The following is a 19,423-nucleotide window of genomic DNA, read 5'->3' as shown; positions in this document are numbered from 1 at the left end:
CTCACAAATAACCACAGCCAGTCTTCCAAGAGGACAATCCTTTAAACCAAATCTCTAACATTACAGCGGCTTATGGCTATTTCAGATAATGGGAGCTGTCCAGTGTGTGATGTGTTCAGTCTCTTCTATTTAGGGAGGATCTGTAGTACTAATAATCGACTTGAAAATGAGCTCTGCACTAGAAATTCAGCAGTGAATAATGGAAATAAGTGAGCTTTCAAAATTTATTGGAAATTTCTTTCTGAAGGTCAGAGAACATATCAAGCACAAGAGCAACTGTGCATTTTTAATAGTATATCATATTCTTATGAGACTCTGCTATAAAGCTTATTGTACTTCCCTTTCAAAAAAACTGGTTAGGGACTTCCAGTGGGACCTGGTCTCCCAATGCAGGGGGCCCAGGTTCAATCCCTGGTCAGAGAACTAGATCCCGCATGCTGCAACTAAAGATCCCACACACTGCAACAAAGATCCGACATGCCGCAACTAAGACCTGGTGCAGCCAAGATAAATAAATTAATTTTTTAAAAAACTGGTTAAAGAGACTTCAATCAACACCTACTTTGTAGATTTGTCTAAATTTCTGGAATAATAAATTAGATGTAATAAAAGAAAAAAAATCTCTGGACTTTTTCCCTAAAAAAAGAAAAATCTCCCAAAATATGTCCTTTGTGGACCTTGTCATGAGTCATATGTGTATAGAAACACACTTTATCACTTAAAAGCTACGTCATCTTGAACAGGAATGAGAATTTGTCTGATTCTCGGTTTCCCCATTTTTAAACTGGAAATAATAATGTCTATTTCACAAGTATTATATAATGTATGCATAGCAGAGGCTTTGACATGTGCCTGGTCCATCAGTGATTCCAACTGGTGTTAGATAATTCCCATGCTCATGGCAAAACTCTACCCCAGGTGTCTGTCTTATTTCTCAACTTTTCTGCCTCAGGACTTGTTCTGAAGATGTAAAATTTTTCATCCTTCTGAGAACATTCCAGAAACATGGAGCAGTTAACAACCAGAGGGGTCAACCCTCAACCAATGAGGAATGGGAGTCAGTGGATAAATGCCTCAGTCTTCCATTTTTGAAGGGACAATTCTGAAGCCCATTCTATACACTTGTTTGGAGGGTCCTCAGTAGAATTGAGCACCAGTTGCCCATAGCAAAACTGGCTCAATAATGTACCCTTAATTAGCTTCCTGGAGTCATCTCTCTAATAGATTACCTTCTCCCAAATGCTTATCTCAGACTCGGCTTTGAGGGAAAAAAAAAAAACCAACTAAAGGGCTTTTACCAGTGCAAGTACATAATATGTGGTTGGTACATGACGGTTCCCTTCCCTGCATCTCTTCTTAAATTCCATTCACTCTACTGATGAGTCAGTTTTCCGGTCCTTATCAAGGACTTACTCTTGGCAAAATAATGCTCTAGATATAACTATCCAATATGGTAACCACTAGTGACACATGGCTATTGAGGACTTAAAATGTGGGTACTCCAAATTAAGAGGTGCTGACAGTATAAGCTTTACAACAGATTTTGAAAACTTAGAATAAAAAAAGAATGTAAACTATCTTATTAATAATTGTATGTTGATTAGTTGAAATCATAGTATTTTACACACACTGAGTTAAAACGTATTATTAATATTAATTTCACATTTGTTTTTACTTTTTATAATGTAGCCACATTACTAAAATTTTTTTAATTACATTAGTAATTCAGCCTGGCTGAAGTAGAAAAATGCATAGAGGCATGAAACCTATCAAAGTAATAAGCACTCCCACTGTTTCCTTAGTTTCTTGTTGGTCACAGTTCTTATCATTAAGAATCTTTCAGTCTGAGTGGAATCTTTCTCCCATTTCCCAGTGTCTGGAACATAATAAGTATTCAGTGTTTTCTTCTGCACATATAAATTAGAGATTTCATTACAAGAAGAAATAGGAGGTGAATTTTATAAAATAGGTTGGTGTTGGACTATACAGGATGTCAATGTAATTTATTTTAGAGACAATATAACATCCTTGAAGGTTTTGGTACTATTTATTAGAAAGATTCATGTGGAATCAGTATGTAGGATGCAAAAGTCAGAGTGAGACTAAAGCCTAGATGGAAGGCTACTGCAAAATGCTGGGGAGGTCACTAGAAGGGAGTAACCATGGCAATGGAAGAGAATCAGATCATAAGATAAAATTTTTAAAATGCTAGAACCTGACTGGTTCTTGGTGGAGAAAGAAGAGAGGAAGGAATGTTTTCATGTCTTCATTGCAATATGAAATCCATTAAAAATCCATGCTCTATAATTACTATTGTAAAAAAAAATGTTGCCCCAAGAACTTTCCCTCACTCTATTCATTCTAAGGCATTTTCTAACTCAGTAAAAGAAAATTTACTGCAGAACAGCAGAAAAGGATGTCATATTCTTTACTTTTAGCTTCAAAAGCAGTGTTCCAGGACAACAAAGACATTGCAAAAGTACTTGCAGAAAGAGACTACATCACTCCTCTCCACTGAAGCTTCCATGCCCAGAAGATAAGAGCCTTCTGATTAGGATGAAAAGGAGTCATGAAGGAGAAGCAAAGGGGTTAAACGCACACATGAGGAGGATTGGAACAGGATCGTCTGTCCCAAGTGTGTAGCTTAGGGAGACAGAAGGTTGGAGAAAAGTGTGGTGTTCTAGATCTACCACTTCAATTTGGTACCCCAGGACAGAAATGATGGTGTGGGTCTCTCTACACCATAATAACATCGAGCCAGCAATTACACATGGCTGGGTATGACATAAGGGAACAATGAGGCTCTGATTCTACCTTAAACTCGCCACTGAGAAGTGGACAAATAAACTTTCCCCACTTCCCCAAGAAGGGCTCAGATGTTTGTTGAAGGAGAGAGCTGAGGGCCAAAGGGGCTTAAATTTGTAACCCAAATGCCGTGTGAATCATGGAACTGAGGTTTTTACAAGCACAGAGATTTCAGAAGGTGACCTTAGGGAGAGTGACAAATACTATGACCACCAAAGAGCAGATACTCTCTCTCCCTGACTTCCCACCTCAAGTTCAATCCTGTCATTATCATAAATATGCCTTGGAACAGGAGCCCCACCCTAAAGAGAAGGAGAGGAAAGTAAAATCCAGAACTGACACAATTTTAAGCTTGACTGAGAAAGTATGACAAAGACTGAGTTCACCTGGAAATGACTAGATATAGTTTTATAACATCAAGAGAAATCAGGCATATAATAGAAACTAAATGTAAAAATGGGAAAATAAAATGTTACCTGTTTTGCATATATGATTTCAGGGCCCACGAAAATTATACTTACAGCAGGTATAAAGGAATTTACTGCATTCTTAAGAGGATTAAGAACTCTCTTTGGGGAACTATAACATATTATATTTAAAAAATAACATAATAAATCATTGAGTGAAATGCTTGACACTAAACTGAAATTAACAAAGTGAACTGCTATTTTCCTCATGCCTGGCCTTCCCTCTGAGGCATGGTCTGATTCTAATTTAGTGCTGAGTTTGAATAACTACGGTGATAAGGGTCACTAACCAGTATTCTTCAGTATAGGGTATTCCAAAGATTTCCAGGCCATTCTTGGGTCAAAGTCTAAAGGACTCCAAGAAAAAAAAATGCATTAGGTATTGAACGTAACCTAATAGTTAAGATAAACTCTAGAGAAGTGGTTCTTAATGGAGAAGATGGGGGAGAGGCAGCAGGTAGTTGGCAGGGGAGGGGGGGAGGGGGAAGAAGGTGGCACCCCATGGGTGCAATGTCTAGAGATAGTTTTGGTTGTCATAACTGAGGGTGGTGCCACGAGCATCTAGTAGGCAGAGGCCAGAGATGCTGCTAAACATCCTACAATGCATAGACAGTCCCCACAACAATCAATAGTCAAAATGTCAATAATGTCAAGGTTGAGAGACCTACTCTAGAGGTGAGTGAGAAGCCTAACCATGCTGAGGATCCTGGCAGCTTCATAAAGTTGACCTATCACTTTGAATTGTTAATATAAAAAATTTATTGTTCACCAGATCTTTTGTTCTGGGAAGAGCTTGGACAGAACTTCTAGAAGTGTTATAAAAAATACTTTTTCTTTTAAAGGGCTCTTGATGATGATAATGATAAAATTCAGGTGAACTTAGTTCTAATCATAGTTTAGAGCAAGAAAGACACAGATAACAACCTACTCATCTGTCTATTTTGGATTCTATATTCTGGGCACTTAAATATAGTTATCAGGGGAAGGACAGAAAAGAGGGAAAGGAAGAAGTCTGTAAGAGAAAGAAGCTCAATATTATCATTTCTATTATACTGGGGAATGAATAATTAGGTCATTTAGTAATATTAGCTTTGAAAAATATAAACTTCACATTTTCAAATGGTCATTAGATTGTTTTAAGAAATATTTTAAATTCTAAATAAAAATAAAAATAGTCTTTAAATACTTTCCTTTCCTCCTTTGATTGTAGAATTCAATTAATCAATAAATAAATACATCGCCTCCCTCTTAATTTCAGCAATCTGTTCTTGAATAGTTCAGTAAAAAATACTGTGAACCTAATTACCATGATTTTAATGGGAAAAATTATACTGTATATGTCAACCACAAACCCACAGCCAATTTCCTAAAACGCAGTAAAACACCCTAAATAATTAATGAACCAGCATGGTAGAACATAAAATGTTTAAATATTACTTCCCAATAACCAATAAATCAATATAGCTAATAATTTAGCAATATACTGAACATCTCCTCTCTGAAGACTCAAGAGCTTTTCAAATATCAACATGTGGGTCTGATGTTGCGGCTGAAATAACTCAAAAACACTCCTATACATTGTTTCATTGGAAATATTTTGTTGATTTTTCATTTCACTGACAATTAACAGTGCTATGTACTTCTTCATGTGCTTACAGGATATTTGTATATCTTCCTTTGTTAAATTATGTTCAAGTATTTTAGCTATTTCTTTTATTTAATTGTATGTTTTTTTTGTTTGTTTTTTGTTTTTTTTTTTTTGCGGTATGCGGGCCTCTCACTGTTGTGGCCTCTCCCGTTGCGGAGCACAGGCTCCGGACGCGCAGGCCTAGCGGCCATGGCTCACGGGCTTAGTTGCTCCGCGGCATGTGGGATCTTCCCGGACCAGGGCACGAATCCGTGTCTCCTGCATCGGCAGGCGGATTCTCAACCACTGCGCCACCAGGGAAGCCCTAATTGTATGTATTTTTACTATTGAGATATAAGAGTTGCTTATATATTCAAGTCCTTTGTCAAATATATTACTGTGAATATTTTTCTTCAGTCTATAGTTTATTTTTCATTTTTTAATGAGCAGAAGCATCTTTCAAAGAGCAGAAGCTTTTAATTTTAATGAATCCAATTATTTAATTTTTACTTTTATGGTTAGTGGTTTCTATAAGAAATTTTTACCTACCTCTAGGTCACAAAGATATTCTCATGTTTCTTTCTTCCAGAAGCTTTATACATACTAGAATGGCTGAAAATAAAGGTTGACAACACCTAATATAGGCAAGGATGTGGAGCAACCAGATCTTTCATAAATTGCTGCTGAGAATTCAAAATGGAACAAGTGCTTTGGAAAATTGTTTGGCAGGTTCTTAAGTCGTGAAATGTTAAATGTATACCTGTTCTATGACCCAGCAATTCTAGGTATTTATTCAAGAAAAATGAAAACAAGTCCATCAAAAGTTTATACAAAAATACTTACAGCTACCATATTCATAATAGCTTAGAACTGGAAGCCACACAATTGTCCAACAAAAGGTAGCAGAAAAACAAATTGCAGTACTGTATATTCATACAATGATAAATGAACTACTGCTACAAACAATAATATAGATGAATCTCAAAAATATGATGAGCAAAAGAAGCCAGACACAAAAGAGTTCATACTTTATGGTTCCACTTATATGAATTTCAAAACAGGTAAAACTAATTGATATTGATAGAAATTAGAATAGTGATTACCTTAGGGTAGGGGGAAAGATAGGGGATTGAACAGGAAGGGATACAAGGGAACTTTCTAAGGTGGTAAAAATGTTTTACATTTTGACAATGGTGTGGATTGCCTGGGTGTATTGATTTATTATTGACTTGTATACTTGAAATTTGTGCATTTCACCACATGTAAATTACAACTAAAAAATACAGAGCATATTATATTTTAGAAGCACAAGTATAAATTTTTCCTACAGCTGAGATATGTACACTTTATGACATATTAAAAGTCACAGGCATTCTACTAGAAAAATGTTAAACTAGGAGAAATCCTGTTGGGGTATGCCTGTATTTCCTACATGCCTGGCAAGATCTGTCTTTGTCTATGCCCTTTTAGTTGTATTAAGTAGACAGTCAGATTATATGCTGAAGGTTGTTTCACTCTGGATTACACCATTTTAACTCAGTGGGAATTCCCAACAGTGGGGCTGTGTTCTCCACTACATTTGATCTGTACTACTGGGAAAGTGCCAAGAGCTAATTCAATCTCTACGGAAGTTGTAAATACGAAACATGGAATAACGGGGTTTTATTTATAAAATAATAAGGTTGGAAAATATTTTTGTTAGCTATAAAATTACATGTAACCCACTCCAGCTTTTCAAGAACCAGGGTGAGTGTACACTTGATCAGTGACCAACATCTGCTAAGACTCCAACTCAGTCTTCATAGTACAAAAGAGACTACATAACTGCAGGTAAAGCATTAACAAAACCTCTTGTCCTTTATGAACAAACTTGACCCTGGTTAACTTTACAGCACTGTTTCCCTGGAAACCTGAAAAAGGTAGAATGGAAGTGATGCTACTAGGCAATATTCCTTATGATTAAAAAAATTACAAATTGCATCTGGCAGAAGAGAAACTATACATGAACTATAAAAACCTGGTGGGACACCACAGTTTGGGGCTCCCTGCATGTGATGACTCTCATAACGAGGCAGACCCCTTGCAGGGACTCTAGAATTTATGATTGGGAAATTCACTGCTGTTAGACTCATTCTCATCTCTGTCCCACGGATAAGTCACTCTTCAATGCCACAACATAAAGTGGAGGTAGCATCTGCTCCTGTACAACAGTAGGAATGTCATTAACATAAAATAATATATGAAATACTTTGACCTCCTCAGAAGAAAATCAAAACATGTTTTGGTACAGGCATAGCTGCTAGCCTTACGTCCCCGGACATTTTTGACAATATTCTATTTTTTTGTTTTCCTCTCAGATGTATACATAAGCAGTTCCTCTTTTTAAAATACTAAGTTTATGTGTATCAAAGATGAAAATTATAATCTCTCCCCTACATCTGGTTAACTGAACCTAGTCATTAAATATCACAAACCAGAAGCAAACAAAGGAAAGAGTCAAATACCATTAGAGAAGTTAGTGATCAGAGAGTAGACAGAAACAAAGAATGGAAATCCCCAAACCATTCTAAAGCAGAGAGAAAAAAATTAAGGATATTTAGACTTAAAGGTACTTGATACAAACTTTAAATAAATAAACTAAGAGTAGCTCCTGAACAGTTTCCCATGAGCATATAAATTAATCTATCTGTTAAGTCTATCAGAAATCAGTACAATACTCTAAGCCACTACTTTTTGAGTTTTCCTATATAAACCTTTTTCCTACATAAACTTTTAATGAGCCCAACATAAAAAGTAAGCCAATGAACCTAATATTATGATGCACTGTAGAGAGACTGAGACTCATCCTGAGAATACATGAATTTGTCACTTGAACTTTAATTTTGAAAAAGAGCTGGATATAGTCATCTTCTCTTACTGAGTTCCAGATAGAAAGCCCACATCCTCATTTGTCAGCTAACATTGCCATTTGCACATACTGAATGACTTTGCAAAAAAAAAGGTTCAATGTATCAATGACTAGATAGCTACTTTGGGAAGATAAAGCTGCAGGGCTTTTTAAATTTAATTTTATTTTTTATAAATGTATTTATTTATTTTTGGCTGCGTTGGGTCTTTGTTGCTGCACACGGGCTTTCTCTAGTTGTGGCGAGCTGGGGCTACTCTTTGTTGCAGTGCGCGGGCTTCTCATTGTGGTGGCTTCTCTTGTTGCGGAGCACGGGCTCTAGGCGTGCGGGCTTCAGTAGTTGTGGTACACGGGCTCAGCAGTTGTGGCTCACGGGCTCTAGAGGGCAGGCTCAGTAGTTGTGGCTCACGGGCTTAGTTGCTCCACAGCATGTGGGACCTTCCCGGGCTAGGGATTGAACCCATGTCCCTTGCATTGGCAAGCAGATTCTTAACCACTGCACCACCAGGGAAGTCCCCTGTTTTGTTTTATCTCTGAAGACAAAAAACCACTACAGTTTTCCAGATGTTTAAACTGAAATATTTAACAATCTGCAGTTCTAATTTATTTTCTAGGCATACATGCAAATTTTACCAATAGCCTGTAGCAAAGTACTTAAGCTGCCACAAATTGATCAACACGTTCTAGCCAGAGTCAGTTCCATTCTCCTGGGTGTTTAAGAAGTACCTAGGGGTAGAGATGGAGGAGAAAGAGGAAGACTAACCCACCCGACTCCTTAACCCTATAATCTCCACCAATGAGTTTATGTCTGAGTGGATAAGAAATAAACAATATGGCCAAAATTGTCTACACTGGTGTCACTCCTTCTATGGCAATAGAAAAGAGCCTCTCTCAAATGGTGCCTTAGAGTATAATCCACGTGGGCCCATTGCAGGAATGACAGCATAGACTACCTCTATCCAACTAGGAGTGCCTAAAAGACTAACCAGTTCCACTAGTTATACTGAATTTGAATGCTAATAAGCACTTGCTCTGTGGTAACAGTGTGCTAGATAGATGACTCAGTGATTATTCATTTGTACCCTTATTGTCAATTCCTCAAGGATATGCATGAACAGAATAGTGGTCAGTTAGTCTCAGCAGCTACTGAAGATACTGCTACTCTATCAATTAGGATGTTTTCAGCTACAATCAACAAGTAACAGAATAGCAGACCAAAAAATGATTAAATGAAGTAGACATTATTATCTTTTTTTAAAAAAGTGAATCCCAGGTTGCTGCAGTGATTCAATTATGTCACATGGGTCCAGGTCCTTTCTACCTTTCCATTCTTCCAACCTCAGTATGTTAGCAATGTCTGCCTTCATGGTCACAAGATGGCAGGTAAAGCTTCAACATCACATCAACACAAGAGTAAAGAATAGCCAAGGCAAAAAGAAGGGGGTAAGCAGAATTTTTTTTTATTTCCAGAGGTTTTTCCATTCTACCACATTTTTGCTTACCTCTCATTGCCAAGACTGAAACTTGTCCATTGTTAGACTAGATGAAGAAGAATGTAATTTCCATAACTGGCATAGAAGAGTTCTCTATGGCTAGAGAACAGAAAACAAAGATGGATCCTCCCTGCCCTACTCTACCAACGAACAAAATGAGGATTCTGTTTACATGGAAGAGGAGGAAATGGCTATAACCAGCAGTATTTGCATAGCTCATTAACAAAATAGTATATAGCAGATCCTGAAAAGTCAGCACACTCTCAAATCATTCATTCATTCATTTATTCATTCAACAAATATTTCGCAGGCACTATTCTCTGTCCCTGAGATATATGAGAGAAGAAAATGTAACTTCCAAACTTCATGGAATTTACATGATAGAGGAAGAAGACAATAAACAATAACCATGATAAATAAGATAAATGTATCTCATATATACATATTTCAAATATACATGAAAGTAATGATATTTTTTAAAGATTGGGGTAAGGTGGGACTGACTGGAAGCTTTAAGTAGGGTGATCAGAGAAGGCCTCCTAAGGGAGTGATAATGATTAAACAGCAAAAGGTCAGACTGTTACCTTCCAAGTCCACCCTAATTCTTCAGATGGCCTCAAGATAACTGTGACTAAAATAAAAGAACATGTCAGAGGAAGAAGAAGAAGAAAGCAAAAACTGAAGTACTGTATAGAATACATCCAGAAAAAATTTTAGTTGTGCTTACAGACATATTGGAAGCAAATATACTATGAGCTTACTAAGATTGAGGAAATTGTGTTGGTAAAGAATCTATGAGCCTGAGATTGAGGAAACTGTGTTGGTAAAGAATCTATGAGCCAAAGATCCATCTGACTCTGAGCCTTAAAACAACCTATAGGCTTACAAAAAGCTGCAAAATACACACAACCCCTAAGGGGAACATATTCCCACAACCCATTTCAGATGTGGCCAAGAAGAATAATAGATGAAGAAGGTTCTTCCAGAAGGTAGCGCAAGGGACCACAGAGAGCAATGGATAAGAATTCCCTCCCAGAGAGCAAAAACAGGATGCAATCAAGGAACTTCCGCCACTGCCAGAGCAGAGGTCTTTGAGACCCCTGCCCAGCTGGTCTCCATCAGTGCTATGGACCAATGACTGCTATGTCTCTCATTGTTTTCTTACCTGAATAGGGGTTTTAATTTTTTGGGTCACCCTGATCTACCTGAGTTACATCTGGACCTGAGTGAAAAGACTAAACATCACTCAGAAATCCTTGGATTTGAGCTGGATACAGTAAGTAGATGGAACTTTGAGCTGTCTCCCTTGGGAAAGGTGTGAGTGTGCTCTAAATGTCTTGCATGGAGAAAGGATGAATGTGAGAAGGACATACACAAACACTTGGCAGCCAGAATTGCGGGTTATGTGAGAGACAGCTAGCTGCCCACCAATATTCATCCACTCCTTGTTCCTGGCACATAATTAGGTTACATTTCTCAGTCTCCCTTGCAGACTGATGTAACCATGTGACTAAAATCTCAGCTATGATATGTGAGTAGCTGTGATATGCACCTGCCTCTTCAGGACTCCAGCCTTTAAGAGAGGTGTGCCTCGTCCACACTGTTCCCTTCTCCACTGGCTGAACCTGAAGTGGTGAACAAGCCTTGACCTGATGACAAGGTGTCAGAGGATAAAAGAGTCACAAGATGACAAGATGGGAGAATCTGGGTCCCTGAATCACCATGTGGAAGACAGTTGCTACCAACCTGGAGCACCCTCGATTATGCCATGAGGGAGAAATAACCTTCTTGCTCATTAAGTCATTGATTTTCTAAGTCTATTTTTACTACAACTTAGTCTACTCTAACACAGAAATTTAACTCCCCAGCTAATGTAGAAATTATCTTCTATATAGTTTAAGATGGCAAAAAAGAATATAACGTTGATACATTTTTGAAAACTTTTGTCTCAGTTAGTTTGGGCTGCTATTACCCATACCATAGAACACCATAGACTAGGTGGCTTATAAACAACACAAATTTATTTCTCACAGTTCTGGAGGCTGGAAGTCCAAAATTCAGGTGCTGGCAGATTCAGTGTCTGGTGAGATCCTACTTCCTGGTTCATAAACAACCACCTTTTCACTGAGTCCTCATGTGGCAGAAGGGAAAGGGAGCCCTCTAAGGTCTCTTTTAGAAGGGCACTAATCCTATTCAAGAGGGCTCCACCCTCATGACCAAATCACCTCCCAAAGGCTTCATCTCCAAATAACATCACACTGGTGGTTAGGATTTCAACATATGAATTTGGGGAGAACATTCAGTCTATTGCAGCTTTCTTTCAAAATAGCTAAAATTTTTAAAGTTTTAAAAACTATCATTTTCCAGTAATTTTGGAAAAAAAAAAAAACTGTGGTGGAACCCCTCATTTCCTACAGATTATAGATAAGTGAATCATTACTATATTTAACATGTAAAATTTATCAGAATAATGAAAAAAAAGCAGAATACAAAAATATCTGCCAATGTGGTACTTAGACATCTTTATAGTGCTATGGCAATTAAAATGCAAATATATTTCAATGCCATTAAAAACTCCATTCCAAAAGCAATTACTTAATGCCTGTCCCTTGCATCAGTGGTAAATTCCTCAAGAGTAGGCACTCTCTTGCTCTCTACTGTATAACTAATACCTGGAAAAGTATCTCAAATATAAAGAGCATTTAATAAGAAATTGTTAAATGAACAAACAAATAAATGAATGATTAAATGAATGAAAAAAAGTATTTTAAAAATTGAATTAGTTTTAACTTTTGTGAAAAAGTACACGTTTAGTAGAAATTCCAAAAACAAAAAAAGTTGTATTCTTTTTCACTTACCATTAATGCTATCATCTCCCATCCACAAACCTCTCTGAATTAAAGAAAATCCTGAAAATTTAAAATTTAAAATTCTGAAATTTAAAATTCTCTATCTAACTCAAAAGTTACACTAATAGTTAACTCAGAAATATGTCAGGATTTCAATTTCTAGCTTGAGTATTCCACACCCAGACATCTGATATTTATACAATGAAATATAAAAATAAACCTCTGGTAAAATATTGTGAAACAGACTGTTTTCTAACTTCAGACATCAATCCCAAACTTTCCTTTTATCACCTTGAATTTAACAGCAGGAATTGTGCACATTATTAAAGACTGGATTTGAACCACAGTGGAAAAAAAAAAAATCAATAGCTTAGTAGTTAACTCTGAATCTCCTCCCAGCAATGCCAACAGTGAATTCATCTACAGACTGGAAATAGGTTTGGTTTGTTCTGCTTGCACAACAGGACAATGGATCAACAGACAGCTTACCCATAAAGTCAGCGTTACTGAAACTATAGGTGGTAAATCCCTTTGATGCAAATATTTGTAGCCCAAACTTTCGAAGGGATGCTGGTCTAAGCTTAAGAGGACCCATAATTTTAAGAGAGACATTTTCTTCAGAGTTAAGAATTCCAATAGAGCAGCACTAAACTGTGTCTATAATCCTATAAAAATTAGACTTTTAGAAAATGGATCAACAATACTGAAATAAGCCTACCACACTGCTCAATTTGAGTGTAAAGCAAAAAAAATTCTAAAACAGTCAATTTTAGCTTTCTTGCTTGCTAAAAATGAGAAATAGGATAGGTATTTTATCTCAAGTAGGTTATTTAAGCCAGCATTGAATCTAAGATTGAAAATTTAGTATTCAGAGTTTATTAACCAATTTTAATTTTTAATACATGATTCATTAACCTAACACATTCATTTGAGAAATATCTATTGAGTACTGTACCAGAGATTGCTTGTTGCCTATTCTAATATACACTGTTCCTATTTAGAAGCCCTGATTTTTAGCTGGGCACATGGATGCTGGAATAAAGGTCTGATCCCAAGTCTCCCTTTCATCCAGGCTCTTATCACTGGAAGGGTGGGAAGTAACCAGAAATGTTTTGTAGCAGCTTCTCAGAAATATCCTTAAAAAGCAGCTGGTATATATTCTTTGCCCTGTCTTCTCATCTTCCTCCACTCTGCTGTTTAACATTTGTCTCTAACGAAAGGGGCTATCTCTTGCACAAAAAGATGAGCCCACGTCCTAGGGATGACGAGTAGAAAACTAGAAGTAGCATGTGTTCCTGAGGACTTTGTGGGTCAGAGCCACCATACCTACCCTAGACTGCACATCTCCAGACTTTAATGTAAGAGAAAAAATAAAGCCGTATCTTTTAAAGTTACTTGTATTCATGGTTTTTGTATTACTGCAGTGAAACCTAATCCTAACTGATACAAGCACAATCTGTAAGGTAAGTGTTGAAATACAAGATGACTAAAGCAGGGTTCCTTGCAAACAACCGGCTTAAATTCTAGCAATGAATATTGAAGTATAAAGAACACCAGAGTGAATTACAATAGTTTTTGCCTGTTTGTTATATTTTCAAACCAACTCCCTTCTTCTGGTAACAGCAACCACTTTTCTTTGGAGAAGTTCTTCTCCCATATTATGAGATCAAATTTTAATCCCTGCAGCCCCATTCCTGAGCCAACCTGTTTTCTGGGGAGGGGTGAGGTGGGAGATGCGAGAATGTAATCCAAGCCTGGCCAATTAAATTATTGGTTTAGCCAAAAAGTTCATTCGGCTTTTCTATAACATCTTAATGGAAAACCCAAATGAACTTTTTGGCCAACCCAATACTAGCCACTATAATTGATTCAGAAAGGAGCATATGCATTAAACTTGGCCATTTGGAATCCTGCTGTATTAACAACCATCACTACAATCTGTTGCATAACAAAACAACCCACAACTCAGTGCTTATAACAACAAGCATCTATCACAGGTCTGTAGGTCAGGTAGGCCTCCCTAGCTTTAAGCTGCTGATTGGACGCAGGTCTGCTCCACATCTCTCATCCTCCTTGCACTGGCAACTATCTGGGTGAAATTCTCTTAGTGATATATGACAGAGGCACAAGAAGCCAAGCTAAATCACACAAGCACATTTAAGGTCTCTGCTCACATCATGTTCATTAATACTCCATCAGGGTGGGGAAATATATTCTTCCCACTATAGTGAGCTATGAGGTCACATGGCAGAGGAAGGGTATGAAGAAGTGGAAATAATAATGCAATTGATTATGCACACATCTTGAGTTTCTGGGTCCTTTAGGGTCATGAAGGCTCTAAGCCTGGGGCTGCGTGCATCCATCTTCCAGGCTAAATGGATGAAGCACATCTCCAACAGCAGAGAATGAATTAACACATAAAGAGAAGCAAAGACAGCAAAGGTAAGAGATGGATGAATAGATACACTAAGTATACTGAATCCTTTACTTTAAAATAGGAACATGCCAGAAAAAATACCAAGAATAGCAGTGGTGTGAACAAGAGTTGTGGGGATTCAGAAAAGCGAGATTAGAGAAATTTTTATAGCAGACATTCATTGGAATGATGAGCGAGGGTCATTTGCACCAGAGCAGACATAAAAATGATATTCAGAAAAGAAAATTATGTAAACTCTCTAGCAGTCATTGTTGGTTTATATACCTAACTTCTTTTCCTTGCCTTCTGTCACAGAGGTTGAAAAAACTAAACACTCACTACCCTAGAATCCATTGTTGTCATATAATTTCTAGTGATTAGATATAAGGCAGAAATCTGCTGGGGTCTCTCAGGAAAGCTTTTCATTCCTCACAAAAATGAAAGAGGCAGCTTTCCCTCCCACTTCTCCCTACATCTTCCACTTCTATCCTCTTGCCTGGAAGACAATATGTTGCTTAACTGTAGGGCAGCCATTCTGCTCTTGAAAGGGAAAGCCAGAATAGATGCAGAGAGGGTAGTCCTGATATAATGAGCCAGTGAACCACTGCCGGGAGATGGTTCCTCAGATCTTGTTCGGTGAAACAAATAAAACCTTACCTGATTCAGACACCGTTAATCAGGTTTTCTGTTACTTTCATCTGAAAGGATTCCTAATTGATTTAAGCCTGAAGTCAAGGTAATGTCTGTCTTAGGTCAAGAACAAATTATATAACTAATCTTTGTATATCCCCTTACAGTTTGTAACACATTTTTGCACACTTTACTCAGTTACTAAATTAGAAAGGATGGCAGTTAATTAAAAATAAAACCCTTGACTATCCAAGTAAATGTTAGGTTTTATCAAATGAGACAGTAAACTGGAAAGCCCACTGTAACTGTCTAAATGCTGAATAGATTCATGTATTACTGTTATGAGAAAGGTAAGATGCCATGACAAGTTTTTGAGAAGGGGAGTTCACCTGTGTTTATTTCATAATGGACTGTGAAAGATGGATTGAAAAAAAACTAGATTGGAAGCGAACAGACCCGGAAAGAAGCTCTTATTTGATGAATGAAGGATCCACTGACAAAATAACAAGGGATTCTAGCCAGGATGGAGTAAGGAGTACCAGAATAGCTCTTCAAATTTAGAAAACAGGGCAAAATTTATGAAATATCTATTTTCAGACACTGGAATACACACAGAGCAAACATGTCATCCCAGAAAGAAAGGAAACAAATGAGGTGAGCCCTACAATTGCCCTGGTTTTATGCCTGGAGGTACTTTCAAACCATGGTCCACATGAGGAGATCCAAGCAAAGCTGGGATGAGGAGACAAAGATTGAGTCTGGGGAGTACAAGATGTCTGGAATTTGTAATCAGGAATGCTAGAAAGGAAGAGCTATACACAGAAAGAGTTTCAGAAAACGCTTTAAGTCTTCGCCTGAATACTAAGCTGTGCATGTACAGGGTGAAGCTCCAAGAGGATGGGCCAAAATTAATTACCAGGGGAAAAAGAATTACTTGGGAACTACAATATGAACAGCTACTGGAACTCATAGGGAAAGTAATAATTTGAGTTTTCTCTGCGTTTAGAAGCTTTATTAAAAAGACCTGTGATGTACAATAGACAGCCTAAGCCACTCCTTTAGAGAGAACTAGAATTTCTTATAGCAAAAGGATAGTCTAGAGTCTCACAAAGTTAAAAATATGCTACTAGAGTAACAGCCTCCCAAATAAAGCCCAACACTCTTTAAAAATCTAGACATTCAATGTATTAGTTTTTTAATGCTGCCATAACAAATTAATACAAATTTAATGGCTTAAGACAATACCATTTACTATCTCACAGTTCTGTAGGTAAGAAGCCCAGGTACAATGGATTTCTAATCCTCCATTTAGAATTTCACAAGGCTAAAATCAAGATATCAGCCAGGTAGTGGATTGAACTTCCAAATCCATTCAGTTTTTTGGCTGAATTCAGTGTCTCCAAGTTTTAGGACTGAAGTCCCCATTTCCTTGCTGGCTGTCAGCTGGGATCCAGTCTTTGCTCCTAGAGCAATGCTAACTCAAAGTTTCCAGACACTCTGACTTCCTCTTCTGCTGCATCTCTCTGACTTTAGTTGGAGAAAGTTCTTTGCTTTTAAGGGTTCATGTGATTAAACTGGGATCACCCCGTAGTAATCCAGGATAATCTCCTTCTTAAAGTCCACAACCTTAATTATATCTGCAAAATCTCTTTTGCTATGTTACATACATATTCACAGGATGTAGGGATTAGGGTGTGAACATCTTTGGGGAGCTATTCTGCCTACTATACTCAACAATATCACTTTTACATTGTTCAGCAACCAATCAATGCATATCATATAAAAAGCAAGAAAATATGATGTACCCAGCAGGGGAAAAAATAGTCTGTTAAGAGAAACAGGCAGCACATTAATATAAAGACATAGAGGGGTTAAAAATAAAAAGAGGAGAAAAGAAACACCTGGAAACACTAATCATAAGAGCAGGAGTGGTTATACTGATATCGGTTAAAGTAGATTTCAGAAGAAGAAATACCACCAGAGATTAAAATATCACAGTGATAAAAGGGTCAAATCGTCAAGAAAACAAAACAGTCCTAACTATGCAAAATGCCATAACCATATGGGAAAGCAGTTTGGCAATTTCTTTTATTTTATTTTTTTATTTTTCGCGGTATGCGGGCCTCTCACTGTTGTGGCCTCTCCCGTTGCGGAGCACAGGCTCCGGACGCACAGGCTCAGCGGCCATGGCTCACGGGCACGTGGGATCTTCCCGGATCGGGGCACGAACCCGTGTCCCCTGCATCGGCAGGCGGACTCTCAACCACTGCGCCACCAGGGAAGCCCGGCAATTTCTTTTAAAATTAAAAGTACGTGGGCTTCCCTGGTGGCGCAGTGTTTGGGAGTCCGCCTGCCGATGCAGGGGACGCGGGTTCGTGCCCCGGTCCGGGAAGATCCCACATGCCACGGAGTGGCTGGGCCCGTGAGCCATGGCCGCTGAGCCTGCGCGTCCGGAGCCTGTGCTCCACAACGGGAGAGGCCACAACAGTGAGAGGCCCGCGTACCGCAAAAAGAAAAAAAAAAAAAAAAAAATTAAAAGTACGTGTACACTTACCATACGACTCAGCAATTCCACTCCTAGTTATTTACCTAAGAGAAAGAAAACATAAACACACAAAGAGACTTTTACATTAATACTCATAGCAGCTTTATAATAGTCTCCAAACTAGAAACAATTCAAGTATTCATCAATATGTGAATAGATAAACAAATTGTGGAATATTATTCAGCAATAAAAAGGAACTACTATTACAAAACATCATTGTGAATCTCAAACACATGCTGAATGAGAGCAATCACAAAAGAATACATACCATTTATTCCCATGTACAGAAAGTCCTAGGGCAGGTAAAACGTGTCTTTAGTGATATAAATTAGATCAGATGTTGGTGGGAGGCTTGACTGAGAAGGGGCATAGAGAATTCTGGGGTCGTGGAAATGTTCTGTATCTTAATTGGGGTGGTGGACACACTATTGTATACATTTGACAAAACTCAGCAACTGTACTTTTAGAGCGAGAAAATTTTATTTCTGTAAATTAAACCCCAATGTATAGACTTTTAAAAATAATTTAAAAATAAAAAACAAGGTGAAAGTTTTAAGGAGAGTTAAAAAGGCAAAAGGCCACAGAAAGAGAGATAACCATGAGAAGTGAAAAGAACTTGTTCGATACAAGAAAATCATTAAGCCACAGCACACAGACAGGATCTTTGTTGTGGCATGCATGTGGGATGCATGTGGGATCTAGTTCCCTGACCAGAGATTGAACCCAGGCCCCCTGCTTTGACAGCCCAGAGACTTACCCACTGGACCACCAGGGAAGTCCCTTGTTAGTGATTTTAGAAAGCACTTTCATTGAAAAGATGGGTAGAATCCAAGATGTAAGACATTTTAGTCATATTTACTTAGAATGTGAAATTCAAGTAGAAAACGCATAGACTTTTCTATTTCAATTAGTGCTTCTCAAACTTTCATCTGCATAGGAATCACTTGGGGGGTCTTGTTAAAATGCAGGTTCTGATTCAGGAAGTCTTGGGTGAGACTCGATAGTCTACGTTTCTAACAAGATACCAGGCAGGTGAGGCCAATGTTGCTGGTTCGTCTCCTACACTTCAAGTAGCAAAAACACAGACCACTTTTCTGGGGCACTGATGGTTTATATCAAGTGCCAATTTGGCCTAGAAGTTCCCAAGATCTATGGAATCCATTCCTACCACGGGTTACATGTAAACTGACAACCTAGTCCCCTTTCTCTTGGTTGGTGTAACCAGGACAGCTGTTTATGATGCTCTGGAAAATAGCAGCGATTTTACGTCAGCAGCCTTGGGTTCAAGTCCCAGCTCTGTTTCTAACCAATAGATAATCTGTGTAAGTCATTTTTAAAATGCAAAAGAAGAGAACTCTTTTCGTTTCTCTTCTCTGGCTGTTTTGAGGATTACAATAGAAAATGTAAGTGAAAGTGTTACATGAATTATAACCTTAAAAAAATGGTTTAAAATGCCAAGCAAAGTGGGCAAAAAGGCATCAGGACCTAAAGTAAGAGGTGGGGCTCCGGGATTATCCTCGTGGGCGTGTAAGGAATGCGCCATATTACAGGGGAGGGGCGCCCCATTTCTAAAACAATCTGTAAAAAATAAGCTTCTGTATATAAGATTATCCCTAAATTATGAAACTTGAAAACGAACTTTTCCCTCACTAAATATTTCAACTGGCACCTAACTCAAAGTTCAAT

The 19,423-nt window shown here is 37.9% G+C and overlaps 1 protein-coding gene across 2 annotated transcripts in view; it reads right to left on the bottom strand.

Annotated features, from left to right (window-relative positions):
- Positions 1-19,423, bottom strand: part of CHODL (chondrolectin) — a 407,133-nt gene that overhangs the window by 369,441 nt on the left and 18,269 nt on the right. The window contains exons 1-2 of one of the 2 annotated variants that reach the window (XM_067034949.1): positions 12,636-12,660; positions 12,156-12,206 (exon numbers count right to left, since the gene is read on the bottom strand). The gene's annotated coding sequence lies outside the window, so the exon portion shown is untranslated. Of the gene's footprint in view, positions 1-12,155; positions 12,207-12,635; positions 12,661-17,746; positions 17,782-19,423 lie in introns of those variants that run through there. The other variant, XM_067034948.1, reaches the window with a different exon arrangement.

The sequence above is a fragment of the Kogia breviceps genome, chromosome 5, assembly GCF_026419965.1.
Source record: "Kogia breviceps isolate mKogBre1 chromosome 5, mKogBre1 haplotype 1, whole genome shotgun sequence".
Taxonomy (NCBI): domain Eukaryota; kingdom Metazoa; phylum Chordata; class Mammalia; order Artiodactyla; family Physeteridae; genus Kogia; species Kogia breviceps.
Note: the sequence above shows the minus strand (reverse complement) of the source record. Positions and strands in the feature narration are given on the sequence as shown.